This window comes from Piliocolobus tephrosceles, chromosome 8 (genome assembly GCF_002776525.5).
Source record: "Piliocolobus tephrosceles isolate RC106 chromosome 8, ASM277652v3, whole genome shotgun sequence".
NCBI classification, from domain to species: domain Eukaryota; kingdom Metazoa; phylum Chordata; class Mammalia; order Primates; family Cercopithecidae; genus Piliocolobus; species Piliocolobus tephrosceles.
The window spans coordinates 65,991,305-66,006,311 of NC_045441.1; the positions used below are offsets into that span (position 1 = coordinate 65,991,305).

The 15,007-nt window shown below is 33.7% G+C and overlaps 1 protein-coding gene and 1 pseudogene across 4 annotated transcripts in view; both read left to right on the forward strand.

Moving 5' to 3' along the window:
- LOC111545076 overlaps positions 1-4,047 on the forward strand; it is a 133,614-nt pseudogene extending 129,567 nt beyond the window's left edge.
- Positions 4,048-5,369: 1,322 nt separating this feature from the next.
- The window catches only part of DGKB (diacylglycerol kinase beta), an 824,940-nt gene continuing 815,302 nt past the window's right edge, over positions 5,370-15,007 (forward strand). For all 4 annotated transcript variants that reach the window (XM_023215889.3, XM_023215898.3, XM_023215895.3 and 1 more), the window contains exon 1: positions 5,370-5,532. The gene's annotated coding sequence lies outside the window, so the exon portion shown is untranslated. The remainder of the gene's footprint in view (positions 5,533-15,007) is intronic.

Here is a 15,007-nt window from a genome sequence, read left to right on the forward strand (position 1 = left end):
GCCTGCAAACTTCTTAACCAGCAAATTTGCAGGGGGTCCATGTAACTAGATAAACCCATGCTACTTGCCCCTACAGCTATAGATTGTCATTACCCTGTTCCTACATACAATTTCCTATCTGGCCCTATCTGGCAGTCACATCTTGTTTTGAGCAGTAAATAGCAGAGTTCTGCCTTTATCTATCCTAGTATCAATGTGCTATGTCCAACTATCAAAAAACTCTTTACATCTCATGAAACATGTAACTTATCCTTTTTTACTATAAAGCAAGTAGAATGCCCTGCCCAAATCTGAAATTTTCTAAATGCTTAGAATTGTCCTCAAATTAAAAAAAAGTCACATCATTTAAACAGAAATTGATAATATGACATTTCCACCTTAATCAGGGCATGTAACCCAAATGTCAAAAGAAGGTTAAACTGATAGATATTGATTCTTCATAAATATTATTTTTTTGTCTTAGTGTTTATTTTTTTCCTTCTGTTCAAATCTATTGTATCTGTTTCTTCTGGACTCAATATTTTTTTTTATCATTGGTGTTCTAAATTGCATTCTTCAATACAGTAGCTACTAGTCAAAATTAAATTCAATTAAAGCATTTAAAATTTTAAATTAACCAAAAAGTAATTTGTAAATAAAATTAAAAATTAATTTCCTAGTGACTAGCTGTATTTCAGAGGCTCAGTACGCACATATGACTAGTTGCTACAATATTAGTCAGTGCTGGAGAGTCTTTTTTTCATAGCAGAAAGTATGATTGGAGATCTTTTCTCTAGAATGTGCATGCCTATTAATTCCTTCATCTACTACTGGTATTATTTGTTAGGAAGAGTTTTATGGAGTATACCAGAGATATTTTATTTGAATATATGTTAACCTAAGTGTAAGATCAGCTAGTCTGGGAGAAAAAGTTATGGGAAGTAGGACACAAAACACAGTTAGCAGAATTTTTTTTTTTTTCATTTTTTTAAGCTAAAGGAAACAGAGATGAAGTGTCTGTTATGATATACCAGAAGAAACACATTATCTTAGATTTGACCTCTACTCTTCTGGGTGGTAAAGGTTTTTCTTAACACGTATGGGAAAAACAAAAACAAAAAAAACAAGTATATGCTGTTTCACAAAACCAAGAAGCCTTCCTTGGATGGCTCTGAAAATGTGTTCATCACAAGATTGTTAGCCCTCCAGACAGGGCTTGTTCATAATGTTAACAGTTTATCCTTTGGGATTAGACTTTCTGGCAAGGCCTGCTGAATTGAAGGATGGTTACTTTCCCAATTATGTATGCATTGCAGCCAGGCATATTCACTTTCATTCAATAAATTACATGCCCATGTATGTCTTATATAACCTATAAGAAATAGTGTTCAACACGGGTACTGGTTTTGAGGTAGCCTAGTTTTCATTGTCTGAAAACTAGGATGGTACATCACATACCATGTTTAAGATTAAGCCTTGTTACATTAACATCCTCATAAGATGCAAATGATCTAATCTGTTCTTTAGAGTCAATGAATGTGGCCCTGATTATCATTCAGTTTTATGTATCTTGTGTGTGTGTATATATGTGTATGTCTATAGCAGTGTTTTCCAACTTTGGCACTGTTGATATTTGAGGCATTTGAGACAGTATAATTCCTTGTTGTCAGGGTCATAGTGTCCTATGTATTGCAGGATGTTTGGGAGCAACCATGGCCTCTACCCACTAGATGCCAGCAGCACCCCCTCCACCTCACCCAGTTGTGACAATGAAAAATGTATCTGGACATTGCAGATGTCTCCAGGAGGGCAAAATAGTCTGTATTTGGGAAGCACTGATCTATGATAACCTTTTAAAAGTGAGACTGCAAAAGAAATGATAATGACTAAACACAAATGATGCAAAAAGAAGTACATTTCATTAGACAATGTATGTTTATAAATATGTTTCTATAAATGAAAATATAATGTACTATTAGGAACATGTATTTAGTGCTGCTTTTGGCTTTCAATACCGCCTTACTAACAATGTAGTAAAACTACTGGGACTGGGAGGTATTTATTTAAGGTCTGGACCTCAACCTTCCATTCTTTCATGATAATTTTTAAAATTTGATAAAAATATTTTATAAATTACATACTATTCTTTACTATATGGTCAAATCTCTGTATTAGATCTTTTAATAACAATGAATAATCTTTTCAATCTCACTTTAAGCATAGTTCACAAATTTCTAGTGAGGCTTCTACCTCTGTTCTTAGTTATCTGGTATGAACTTGGAAATAGCAGGAAAAAAACACAAAACAGAAAACCTTCAATCCTTTGCTAGGCTCATGTAGAGGGATGTCTGGTAGGACTTTTGGTTTGAGTGGAAGGAAAGCACACTCTGAGTTGAGAATCCTTGGTCAAGTTCTCTATCACTATGCAAAAATCATTAACTCCTTGATACCTCCTGTATCACAATAGCAAATGTCTCTCTTGAGTTTAGCCACACAAAGTTATACTGTTTAAAGCAGACGTGGCTACATATTGTATGGCACAGTATTATAGGATAGTAAAAAGTGAATTTTCTTTATGACTTTAGAGCTTTACTCATCTACTTTTTTTTAGTTACAACGATGCACTGACTTAGACGTAGTTTAATCAACCTTCTCTAATTCTACATGACATTGGGTTGGGCACATTGTAATTAGAAGTTTGTTTTCTTACGTATAAAATAAAAAATGGATACCAGTTTCTGAGTTTGTTAGGATTTGAAAAGCTAACATATGAAAAGGCCCTGGTCTAGTGGCATTCAGGGAAGGTCGAGTCCTTTTTCCTAATAAAGGACAGATAGAGAAAGTAGTTATTGTATGTTATGCTCTAGAAGTCCCTTCTTAGGCTCTGATAATATAAGGAAGCAATCCTCCTGTCTGGCTGAAATAGGCCTGGGCTCAGATTTCATAGCAGTTGTAGGTAACAGCAGAGTAGCAATGGTTGCCAATGAACCTCATCCCTGGCTCAACTCTATTGGAAACAGTTGCAACTTTCTGCTTCAGTGGCAGCCTCAACAAACATTAAGATAGGACAATCAGGGATTAGGAAATGTGAGAGACTGGCAGGGATTCAGGCTGTACTGGAGTGTCAGATCAACTAAGAAAGAGATGGTGCTTAGAAGCCAAAATAGCCACACCATATTCTGCCTCTTTTGTCTCAAATGGCTCACGTTTCAAACAGTCTGAGAATGTGTGGCATAAAATACATATTCAAAACATCATATGTCAAATCTGTGGCTTGTGAAAATTTCTGTACAAAAAGAAAATTCTTTATTAACAATATGGATTCAAAATTAGCTCTACGAAAACCTTTCTTTTTTTTTTTTTTTTTTTTTGAGGCGGAGTCTCGCTCTGTCGCCCGGACTGGAGTGCAGTGGCCGGATCTCAGCTCACTGCAAGCTCCGCCTCTGGGTTTACGCCATTCTCCTGCCTCAGCCTCCCGAGTAGCTGGGACGACAGGCGCCCGCCACCTCGCCCGGCTAGTTTTTGTATTTTTAGTAGAGACGGGGTTTCACCGTGTTAGCCAGGATGGTCTCGATCTCCTGACCTCGTGATCCGCCCGTCTCGGCCTCCCAAAGTGCTGGGATTACAGGCTTGAGCCACCGCGCCCGGCCCGAAAACCTTTCTTAAAGAGCCCTTAATAAACAAATCAATTTTTAATCATCTCAAAAATGGCCTTTTCAACGTAGAGTATTATATATGATCATATCTAAGTCATTATTTTCTGAAGTAAAATTACAAGGGTTACAAAGGAACAATGCTGCTTTTCAGAGTCCAACCAATGAGAACGATAAATGGAGTGAATAGTTAATTGAAAGTAGTCACATTGCAATTCTCATGGTTTATCATCTACAAACTGAGAGTTTTAACACAAATCAAAAAATATTTATGAAAATAATGTTACTTTGCCCAGAGAGCCTCTGATACCCCTTTATTTAATTATAATTATTTAAAATTATCTTAGCAGATGAAGAACTGATGTCGGTCCAGATTCACACATTCGTGAACGACATCATGATCTTCTCAAAATGAGGCTGCACAAGCCATCAGAGATATGCTTCCGAGACTAGAACAGGGAGTAACTTCCTTCCAGATGTCATCATGTGAACAATATGATCAAAATCCATGATTGATATAGTTTAAATATTTGTTCCCACCCAAATTTCCTGTTGAATTGTAATACCCATTGTTGGAGGTAGGGCCTGGTGGGAGGCGTTGGATCATGAGAACAAATGTCTCATGAATGGCTCGGGCCAGCCCCTTGATGATAAGTGAGCTCTCACTCTGAGTTCACGTGATATCTGGTCATTTAAAAGTGTGTGGCACCTTCCTTCCCATACCTTCTCTCACTTGTTCCTGCTCTTGCCATGTGATGTATCTGCACCCCCTTTACCTTCTGCCATGATTGTAAGCTTCCTGAGGCCTCCCCCAAAGCCGGGCAGGTGTTGGCACCATGCTTCCTATAAAGCCTGCAGAACCATGAGCCAATTCAACCTCTTTTATTTATAAATTACCAAGTCAGGTATGTCTTTATAGCAATGCAATAATGGCCTAACACAATGGTTCATCATGAATTATTATTTCAAAAAAAATCTTATAACATTTGTCTGAAAAGTTCAATTGTTTTTATTATAGTTTAGTGTTAAAATAGTTTACAGGAAAATATTTAAATATTTTTAAAAATTATAACACTTTATTTTTTCATTTTTGATATGATGGTGACCTAAAAATTGGAGCTCTCTATCTCTGAGAGCTTTGCTAATGTCATTCTTATTGTTTATTGTAATGGCAACCTGCATAGCACCAGACCAGGAGGTAACTGGGCCACTAAATAACATCTGAAGTTTCAATAACAGCCCTTTGTCATGAAAGATGATGACTGAAAGCATTTTGTCAATGTTCTGTAGGATAGAATCCAGAATTCTGGACTATCACCACTATATCACTCCTGGAGTCCAGAAAACATTAAAAAGGATTTAACAAAATAATTAAATTGAGCTCATGACTTGAGGAGATTTTGTATTTGGCAAAGGCACTTGAGAGCAAAATCTTCCTTAGCAACCGGTTAATTATGATCTCTTGGCTATGTTCACCAATACCCCCATCATCCATTCAGACACTGTTTTTGTCTGCATTTCACAGATACATATAGTTTTCAATTCATCTAAAGTCCTGGGTGCTCTACTTAAGAAAGCAATTTACCTGTAATAGATTAAACTGTATACTTGATGACATTTTGAAATGTAAAATACACTAGAAATCGGTGCTGTTATTTTTCTCAGATAAATCGCTGCACTGATTACCATGAAGTACATTGATGTCACTATCACTATGACAACATTGTGACAAGAACTAGTCACTCCAAGCTACCTAGTAAAAGGAAATGTCATCTATATTTCTGAATAAAATATAACACACAGGACCTCTGCTTTTGTACATAAATTAGTACCCTACAGGCTAGGGAATGTTGAATCACAGTTGGATGAAGAAACAATTCATATTAATGTTTCTCTAAAGGTAAGATTTGAATATTTGAAAAATGTATACTTTAACTTTTTGATCAATTAAAAGGGAAGCATGATTTTATCATAATATAAGGAATATTTGATGGAATAAATGCCCTTCTCTTTATTTGATTATATTTTGTACTTAAAGTACAATTCAGTTATAGGAACAAATAGTCTAAATAGGTGAGTTTTGAGATATATTTGAAGATTAGTATGTGAAGCAACATTTGAATCAGTCTTTATACTTTTAGGATATTACATAATTTTTAATTTTCAGCTTTTAAAGATAGAAGTGAGTCATCTACTTGTACTATTCCTTTTTTAATTAAGCAAAGATTTAAAATCTTTGTTGTTGTTGAAAAATAACTTGTTTCTCATGTATTTTCTGCGCCCTTTCCCCAGGGGTGTCCTACAGAAAATACATGCAGCGTGTTATAACCGTAGGAATAAAGTATTAGTCATCACAAACACCACTCATTTACAAATGCACAGCTGCCAGTATTTTTGGGTTATTTATGCTCAATTTTGTACTTGTTTTAGTTTGTACAGTATAGTGTCAGTATTCTGACATTTGGTGTTTAAAGAACTGTATTACCACATGATATGACATGGAACAGTTGACAAATGGCAATTTTCCCAGTAATGTTTGCCTTTTTATTTGATCTGAGCCAAATCTGAAACTCTTAAGAAGAATTTCTTCATGATAAGACTTGGTTAATTTAAATAATATATTTTAAATAATATGTTTTTAATTTATTTTAAATAATTTTAAATTTATATGTTTTAAATTTATTTTACATATATAAATTTAAATATTTTAAATTTATTATTATAAAATAATTTATTTTAGATTTATTTTTATATGTAATTTATATATATACAACCTGCCTTAAATTTAAAATTCTACTATTTATTTTGGTCAATTAAGACAATGTGACTATTATACATAATATATAATATGGGTTGTAATCTCAGAGATGGTCACTTTAATGCCTTATAATTTCTTAATTGCATAAACATGATTAAAAGGCTATTTTTTTTCTAATGCATTATTTGGTGCTAGAGACACTGAAAGAAAAACAGAAATATCTTTGGTGAAGGGTGTATTATTCTGAGTGTATTAACTAACGCAAAAACTCAAAGTATGTTTTTAGTACTACTCAAATACCTATTTAGAACAATTGAGAAATAGAAAAATTGAGCATGTAAAATAAGTAGCTCCAGGTCTCTCTGATAAATAGTATGATTAACTTAATTTTCAATCCATATGTTATTGTATCAATTTCTGTTTTAGAGTCCAGACACATATATTTTGATTATATTAATTTAACTAAACAATATTTTCTAACTTATACTGACTGTGGCTATAATATACACAATATAGACAAAGAGGAAAATACATTAAATTTCAATTAAAATGTTTTAAATATTCCTTAATAGTATTTAAATAAAAATTAAATAGAGGTAAGCATAGACATAAGCAGAGAATAAATATATTCAAAAGTCTGTTGGATACAGAGAAACTTCAAGACGGGAGGATTTCAGACTTGTATTTTTAGTGAAAAAAATTCAAAACTGATTGCCTTGTAAGAGATTTATTTTCTAGAGGCATACTTCCCCTACAAATTATAGTTTCTATTTTAAAATAAGCCTTTAGCAGAGCATATTGTATATCATTAAAAAAATCTGTTCCAAACCATCCATCTAACCTATTTTTATCATATAATACAAGCATTAGTTGGATTTCCTAGACCCTATATAACATTAACTCACTTTCTGCAAGCTCCCACCTATACATATATGTACACACATATGCAAACATACATTCACATGCTTTGTGTTTAGAGTGGAAAGATAAGTATGTGCATATTCCTGTTTGTAATCCAATGGTATATTTCACTATAATTACATTTTAATCTCTCTGTTAAAAATTTTAAAAGGTAAACAAACTTAGAATCCAATTTCCTAATAATAATTTTTTATTTGAAGATTTAAGCAATGATAGATTTTGTCTTCTTTTGGTTTTTCTTTTAACAATGTTTGAGAGGACATCAGCAATCATATTCTTATAAGAGGCATTCAAATCTTAAGAAATTGAGTTCAGATCTAATGGAATACTAGTCATATCTTTAATTCATCACTTCAGTGTGATGATTACTCCTTCATCTAATGTTTTAAATTTATTTAAGTTCAGTGATTTTAGAGCAAGTCAGAAGGAGAAGGTAGCAAGTTATTTTTTTTTCTTGTCCTTTCCTATGGATTAGAAAACAAATGCTTTAGTTAACCGATCTGGAAATGAATAAAAAATTGTTGCTTATAAATTTAGGATAAAAGGAGAAGCACAATCTCTGTTAGTCACAAAATGATATAGTCCAGTTTGCCAGCAAAAGTTACATCAAATCGCTTTTAGAGTACATAAGGAATTCTAAAATTTAGAACTATATTAAATCAAAAATGGAGATTTTTACTAGTATTTATGTTATAGAATGATGATATATTAAGCTTTAGTTTATTTTCAATACATGGTGAAAATGGCACTTGTGAATAAAATAGGCATTCCAAACTAATTTTTTTCACACCTAGAACCTAATGTAAAGTGGCCTGCCATTGTTGTCTGTAGCAACATCATCTTGAGTTGCTTTAAAAATGCCTTCAATATGCCAGGCGCAGCAGCTCACATCTGTAATCCCTGCCCTTTGGGAGGCCTAGACTGGCAGATCACCTGAGGTCAGGAGTTCAAGACCAGCCTGGCCAACATGATGAAACCCCGTCTCTACCAAAAGTACAAAAAATCAGCCGGGCGTGGTGGTGCACGCCGGTAATCATAGCTACTCAGGATGCTGAGTCAGGAGAATTGCTTGAACCCAGAAGGCCGAGGTTGCAGTGAGCCGAGATTGTACCACTGCCCTTCAGCCTGGGTAACAAAAGTGAAACTCCATCTCAAAAAAAAAAAAAAAAGTGCTTTCAATATCATTTTGTAGGCAAGTCGAGGCATTGCTGTGACTTTTTGAAGAAAATAAAAATAAATAAAAGGTTTTCATCTATCCAGGAATTTTTCCACAGTGTTGCATTTGATAAGTTTAATTTTCATGTACTTATTATTTCTTTTTTTATTCTTTTTCCTAAATAAGCCTAGTTGGTTTCACAAATGTTGCTTTAAATTCAATTGACTGTCTTGCAGTTAGAATATGAAAAATTGGCTAGGAATTTTTACTCAGCTACAAATCTTGAACCAAATAATTCTTGTAAAAGTACTGTATTTAATGTTCACACAGTCAGCTATCTTGTGGCTAGAGTTTTCTGCCAAGAGTACACCACAAGCTTTTTGTTAATATTATTCAGAAATGGGAAAGGAGGTGGGAAACTTGATTTCCTGCAATACGAATGAGATTTTTCCCTCTAATATCTCAGAGTTCAGTCAACATAGGGGCACTTTGAAATATATTTATTTGTGACTATTGTTCCTTTCATGAGCCCAAGAATTCTCCAGCTTCTGAAATACACGTCTTATTTACTTGCTATCACCATCTGTCAGAAAATATTTTGAGTTGAACAGAAGCAGCAGCAGAATAATCCCACCTGCAGATGCTGTTCAACTGAGAGATTAATCCCAGCAACTGAAATCATCACGAAGAGAGCTCTTAGTTTTCTTTTCATTGTGACACAAAAGTTTACCTTATTTGACTCCTTGGGAAAAGGAAAGTAAATGCTAATTATATTTCATTCAGATTTGCGTTCGAAACTTTAGGGCTTTACAAAAATATTATTCAAGAATTCTGTGACACCTTCCCTACCACATCCTGGCCTTGTTTCCCTAGTATCTGTGCCATCCTAGTATACACTGTCCATCTGCACTCCAGCCTGCCATTCAGAAGTGGTGTCCACGGCTGGGGAGGAGTTTGGGGTTAACATTTGAAAAAGAGATTCAAGGAATACTATGCAGCGTATTCCTGGCTTCAAGATTTGCATCCCTGTTAAAGCAAGATAAAAGTATTGCCTTTGAGAGTCAGGGGGAGAATTACAGCAAGGCAGTCATTCACCTTTGGGGAAAGGGTATGAAAACAAATGAGCAATTTTACCTGCTTTCACTTTGTGATTGATGACATGGGAGCATTTTGAGGATATGTTATATGTTTTTTTCTCCTTTGGTTTATTTATTTATTTATTCCTTCATTTCTTTATTTCATTTTTCCTATGAGTAACTCACTTTTTCATGTATTCAATCAACTAACATTTATTGAACATTATAGCTTTATAAATCTTTTTTTTTTTTTTTACTTTATTTGCCAAACTTCTTTCTGCCTCAAGGTTCTACAGTTTCACATTACCCTGTTTTATTTCTTCATAGCACTTGTCACTTCTGGAAGCCATACTATTTTTTTTGGTATATTGTCTGATTCCCTCTTAGGAAGTGTTAAGTTTCATGAGAAAAGAAACTCTATGTTGTTCACTGCTGAATTCCCCAGATGTAGGAGGATGCCTGGCATGTGATGCTGATAGTTAATCGTCATCATCATCATCATTGGTAGCAGCCAATCTTTACAAAACTTTTAATTTTTTTTTCAGTAAATGAAAGAATGAATGACTGAAGTCACATAATATAATTCGTTGGGATTAATTAAGCCCAACCCATGTTACTGCACCTAATGATCTATTGATCCCATACATTTTCACTTTCAAATACAGTCACATGCCACATAATGATGTTTCATTCCAGAACGGACTGCTTGTGCAAGGAATTACATGATAATTACACTATAATAATTTATAGTAAAAATGAAAATTTTCTATAGTCTAGTGATGTCTTAGACTTCATAATGTCATAATGTGTTGGTATAACACATTGCCTTTTCTATGTTTAGATATGTTTAAATACATAAGTACTTACCACTGTGTTATAATTACCTACAGTATTCAGTTTAGTAACGTGTTATACAAGTTTGCAACCTAGAAGCAATAGGCTATAACATTTAGCTTAGTTGTATAGTAGACCAGTGGTCCCCAACATTTTTGGCATGAGGAACCTGTTTCATGAAAGACATTTTTCCATGGGGGTTGGGGGATGCATGATTTTGGGGTCATTAGCCATTAGACTCTTAAAAGGAGCACACAACCTAGATCCCTCGCATGCTTAGTTTACAATAGGGTTCATGCTCCTGTGAGAATCTAATGCTGCTGCTGATCTGACAGAAGGCAGAACTCGGGCAGTAATGCTCATTGGCCCACCACTCACCTTCTGCTGAGCAACCTGGTTCCTAACAGGCCACAGACAGATACTGGTCCTATAGTAGTCTGTGTCATCTAGGTTTGTATGAGTACAGTTACAATGTTTACACAAAGAGGAAATCACCTAACAACATGCTTCTCAGAAAGTATCCCCATTGTTCATTGAAACCTGACTGTAACTTAGTTTCCTAAGCTGGAGAGTATCTGCAATCACCCTTCTTTAGTATCACCCAGACATATTTGTGTTAGACAGGGATTAGCATCAGTGTTTTGCAAGATCTGAAAGTATGAAGTTGGTATTCATCTAAATTTGTTTATGATACAAGAAGTCTTAAGAAAAACTGATAGACGGTAATATCACGATTCTGCCTTCCTTTGGTTGTTCTCTGGTATCACCATCATCTGTTGCTGCAATTGTTATGATTGTTTTTGTTAAGTCTTTTACAAATAGCATAATGCTGGTCAAGACAATGAATCATCAAAATAAATGACATACTGGAAAACCAGTAAAAATAATTCTGCAAAAATGAATGGACTCTCTTATATTTAGGTTTAAATATGTAGCTGAAAATACATAGTAAGAAAATGCCCAAAATAACAGTATTAACTTTTAAACAAATACATCACATTATTTGCATGATGCAAATGTACGGTCAATATGCTAAAAACATCAAATTACCTGTGATTCAATAAATGTGTATGTTCAAATAAAGAATGCCATATGCTACATTTCAAGAGAAATGTCACATTTTACTTCCATTTTGACAGGATCAGTTTAATTATTCCATGCTTTTCTCGAGCAAAAGGCCTGAATTTTTTCACTGGGAATTTTTGGGTAAAGAATGAGTAACTCTCTCCGTGGCCTTGTAGGGAGAATCCAAACAATGGCTAATAGAAATGGCTGGATGACACTCAGCTTCCTTCAAAGTTGAGATTTGGTTATTAGGTAAATTACTCAAGGCAAAAAAGGAATCCCAGGAACGTGAATGGGAAAAGACAGTTAGGATTTTTATATTTCCAATCATCAAATAACTTATTAAATATTTTTTTCACAAAGAGCCCTCTTGAAATCCTATGATTTTGATTCCATCTATATTTAAAGGAGCCATAAGTAGGTAATTTATTACCATAGATGCTTTTTACTGTGAAAACAATATTACATTAAGCTTCATTCAAGTAGTTATATACACAAACACAATAGATCAAAGATTATTCAAATAAAATGTTCTAAAGCCTCAAGTTAGAAACTAATTTAAAAAAATTGTTCACGTCCTAATTGTTACTTATCAACTAAAAGCAAGCTTAGTGTTCCTTCACTAATGTGAAAGTACGTCAATGGCAGTTTGTTTTTATACTTTCCATACGTTAATGTTTTGTTGAAAAAAAAAAAGATGAGAACAAAGATCAAACTTGGCTTGAGATAAAAAGACATAAAGGGGATCTGTTAATATTTATTACCTATTTGCAACCAGTAGCATTAAGCAGAAAGTGGACAAAGATATTTCAGTTTTGAATTTCTCTGCTATATCGAGTGTGGCTCAATGAGCTGTCAGTCCTTTTTCCTCACTATACGTTTGTCAGAAATAGAAATACTCATTGATCCTCGGCAATTATTAGAGTAAGTTATTGCCTTGCACTAACTTTAGATTTTGTTTCTCTCTCTCTCTCTTGATCTCTCTAATACATTTTGCTCTAATTATTTTATCTGTGTAAAATTTTCCACTGCAATTCATTAGTCTTACATAAGTTACTTACTTTTAGCATTTTAAACAATTCACCAGTAAGAATATTTCCAGTTTCTTAAGCTCTATAATTACATTTTTGTAGAAAAATAAGTATAAAATTGGGCCAAATCAAAAAATAAAGGTTTGTTTTTAATTATGAAAGATATATATATATATATAGAGAGAGAGAGAGAGAGAGAGAGAGTCAATCACATACTTCTAAAGTCAGAAAACAGGGGGTGGGGGAGGTGGCTCACACCTGTAATCCCAGCACTGTGGGAGGCTGAGGCGGGTTAATCACTTGAGGCTGGGAGCTCAAGACCAGCCTGGCCAACATGGTGAAACCTCATCTCTACTAAAAATACAATAATTAGTCAGGCATGGTGGTGCGTGCCTGTAATCCCAGTTACTTGGGAGGCTGAGGCAGGAGAATTGCTTGAACCCAAGAGGCAGAAGTTCCAGTGAGCTGAGATAGTGCCATTGCACTCCAGCCTGGGCAACAAAGACTGTATCTCAAAAAAACAAAAATCAAAAAAAAAAAAAAATATGGAAATAAAAATAAATGGAGTCAGAAAACACTTGTTCTTTAGGATGTGCTGTGGATGAAATAGTTTGTTTACATTCTTATGTAGGAGTTTTGAAATCCTCCTAGATTTTCCCCAGCACATATGGATTAAGGTTTTCATTTAAAATTTTCCATCTTTCAAGTAAAAAATTCTGCAACTAACTAGCTAAAGTTTCAGTCTAAAAATAAAAGTTAAAATCAATTCAGTAGTTTAAGTGAACCAATAACTACCACAAAGCATTTCCCTAAATTGGTTCATTTCAAATAACTGGTTTATTGCAAAGGTTTGCATTATATATAAAATGAATAAAATACATCAAAAGCCATTGTACAATGTACAATTCATGCATAATATTTCCTTAAGATGAAATTTGAAAGGGCTTTATATATTAAGCATCTTGCATCATTTTATTTTTATTTAACATTCTGCAATGTAGATTGTATATAGTATGTAATGAAATATTCTCAGTAATTATATATAGTCCCTTCTCTGATTCTCAATTATTTATCTTTATAATATCTCTATATTTGAGCTGACAAAAAAGGAACGAAAATCAAAAATTAATTAGATTGCCTGAGGTTATTCCATGGAATGGAGCCAAAAATAAAAATCCAAACAAATCTCTCATCTGATCAGTCTGTTCTAATGGAAGCAGCACAAGCTCAGGCAGTAAACAACTTTGATTGAATGTTCCCTTAAAGGCCAGGCGTGGTGGCTCAAGCCTGTAATCTCAGCATGTCAGGACCCTGAAATGGGAGGACTGCTTGAGGCCAGGAGTTCGAGACCAGCAGCCTGGGCAACATGGTGAGACCCTGTTTCTATTAAAAAAAAAAAAAAATACACATATATATGCACAAACGTATGTATGCATTCCCTTAAAAATTTCACCATTTATATCTAATTAGAATTTTCCCTTGAATAAGGAAAAGGATGTGAATCCATTCTGATAGTACCAACTTGAATCATTAAAAATTATTTAGTAAGCTTTTATTACATCTTTCATGTTGTGCTATGTGAGATTTAAAAAAGTCTCTTAAGACTTGGTTCATCAGTGTACTATATGTCTAATCAGGGGGACAAATTTAAGGGTCAAATTATATTTTACTTTTTAACCTGTAGAAAATAGGAGAAGAAATTGTTAGCATGGACTATTGTAATAAAATTTTTATGGAGGAAAATCTTCAAACAATATTAAGATTTTATTTCAACCATTAAATAGAAGATTTTAGACATTTTAAGTTTAAGAACTTTTGAAATTGTTTTAGAATATTTATAAAATTATTTTCAATAAACATATTCTTCAAAGAAAAAAAAAAAAAAACTTCAACCAGGGTGTTAGATTTGGGAGGATATAGTTTTTTTGACAGAAGTATAGAGTCATATGATGCACAAAAATGTAATCAAAGGAGCAAAATGGAAATTGCTATTTTAGAGTATGCCTATGTGTGAGTTGAAAAATGGTTTTCATTATATAGGACCAGTGCCATATAAAAGAGAGCACTGAAGGGCCAAACGTGATTTTTGACATAATGAGACTTCTTTTTTAATAGTTTTATATTCTTTTGATGTCAGGCCAATGTAAGTTTAACAAGGTATGAAGGGTGGTTTTGCTATATTATTATCACTCAGTTCTATTTCATTGCTGTGTGTTAAACCAAATTATAATTTTACTTACGAATGTACGTGAGATTAGTAATCATTAATTGATATCCATGAATATACCCTGCTACTAATCCATAATGAAAACTTGTTTTTGTTTTGTTTATTTGTTTTATTTAATGTTCTAAAACTTGGGGCACATTTTTCTTAGAAACCATACTATAAATGGTGTCAAGTTTCTATTAGCAATTTTCACAAGAACTTCTTAATAAATTCCATCTACTTGAGATAAGTTATCCATATAAAAATATGCTCTGAGTTCTACTTGGAGTATTAAAAACTATTCTCCTACTCATACTTGCATATTAGT